This window comes from Odocoileus virginianus, unplaced genomic scaffold (assembly GCF_023699985.2).
Source record: "Odocoileus virginianus isolate 20LAN1187 ecotype Illinois unplaced genomic scaffold, Ovbor_1.2 Unplaced_Scaffold_5, whole genome shotgun sequence".
NCBI lineage: Eukaryota > Metazoa > Chordata > Mammalia > Artiodactyla > Cervidae > Odocoileus > Odocoileus virginianus.
In genome coordinates, this window is record NW_027224267.1 from 1,011,868 (window position 1) to 1,013,399 (window position 1,532).

Genomic DNA, 1,532 nt, shown 5'->3' on the forward strand with positions numbered 1-1,532 from the left:
GCCGGCCGGGCCGACGGTCTGCGGGGCAGCCGGCCCCCGCCGCGTTTTTTAAGGCGCCGGCCGCCCGCCCTCGCAGAAATGGGGCGGACCGGCCCCTCCGCCAGCCCCGCCCAGGCCCAACCGCCGTCCCCCTCCACCCCCGCGCCCGGCCTTCCGGGCCTGGACCCATCCGCGGCCAGAAGCTGGGCCTGCCTGGTCTGGGAAACCGGGTGTTGGTTATGCAGCGGGCCCCCACCCCGGGGTGTCAGGGGCCTTGCAGGGGAGGAGCCACCCCGCGTGCAGGCCGCGGGCACCACCCCGGGGAATCTGACCCGGCCCAGTTCATGTCCCAGTTCCAGTGACCTCAGCTACTCCCCCTGGTCCCCCCAGCCCCCGTTCCTAGAACGGGCAAGGCCAGACCGTTAGTCCTGGCCCCTCCTTCCCAGCCTGTCTCCTCTCCCTCCCCTGGGTCCCAGCGGCCCCCACCCCCCGCCCCGGGCCTCCTGGGCCGGGGTGCCCTCAGGACACACAGGCCTGGCCCCCTCCACACGGGTGGTCGAGGTGGACATCGCCCCTCTTGGGGAGACACTGGGGACAAGCCTCCAGGAAGCGCCCACACCCCAATGTCCCAGGTCCTTAGAGCTTGGAGGAGTTGCTTCCCCAGGCTCTGCACAGGTCTGTCTGGTTCTGGCCGAGCTCTTGGTGCCCTGGGACCCTGGTGTGGTCACCTGACAGCACTGTGCCTCAGTTTCCTCTCTGGGAAAGGGGAAGGTGTAGGGCTGTGCCGTATAGGGGGCATCCTACGCCATGGGGGATGGCACGCAGTCAGCCCATAGGTGGCATCCCCCTGATTATTCTGCACACATTCTCGGAAAAGCCGCTCCAGGCCCGGGGCCCTGCCCCGAGGGCCCAGAGCCTGGTGACCCGGCTGCCTGCAGTGTGACGGGGGCTGTGGGGGCGGGGGGTGTGGGCCAAGGAGAGAGCGGACACAACCCTCTTTGGAGGTGAGCTTTACGAGGGTGTAGTGGATGCCGTAGTGGGCCTGGGGGCTTCGGGCATCAAGTGGGGAGCTAGTTCCCACCTGGGTGAAGGCTCGGAAGCAAAGCCAGGTCAGAGGAGCGACCTGTCAGGCAGAGGAAGCCTTCGGGTGCAGACCCTGGAGCTGGGGGTCCTCACCCTCTCTGCAGGGCCCTGCGGCCGCCTGCTGAGGTCTGGAGAGCCCTGCTCAGAATGACAGCTTTACGTGCAAAGAGCAAGCTGCACGGCCTTACTGGGGGAAGCCATGCTGTTATTAACACGGTTGTTAAAGTATATGGTAAAGAACCCGCCTGCCAATGCAGGAGACTCAAGAGATGCGGGTTTGATCCCTGCATCGGGGAAGACCCCCTGGAGGAGGAAATGGCAACCCACGCCAGTATTCTTGCCTGGAGAATCCCATGGGCAGAGGAACCTGGTGGGCTACAGTCCATGGGGTGGCAGAGTCGGACACGACTGAGCGACTGAACCATGGATGGGGAAACTGAAGCCTTAAGTCAAAGGACCCATTCCTCGCT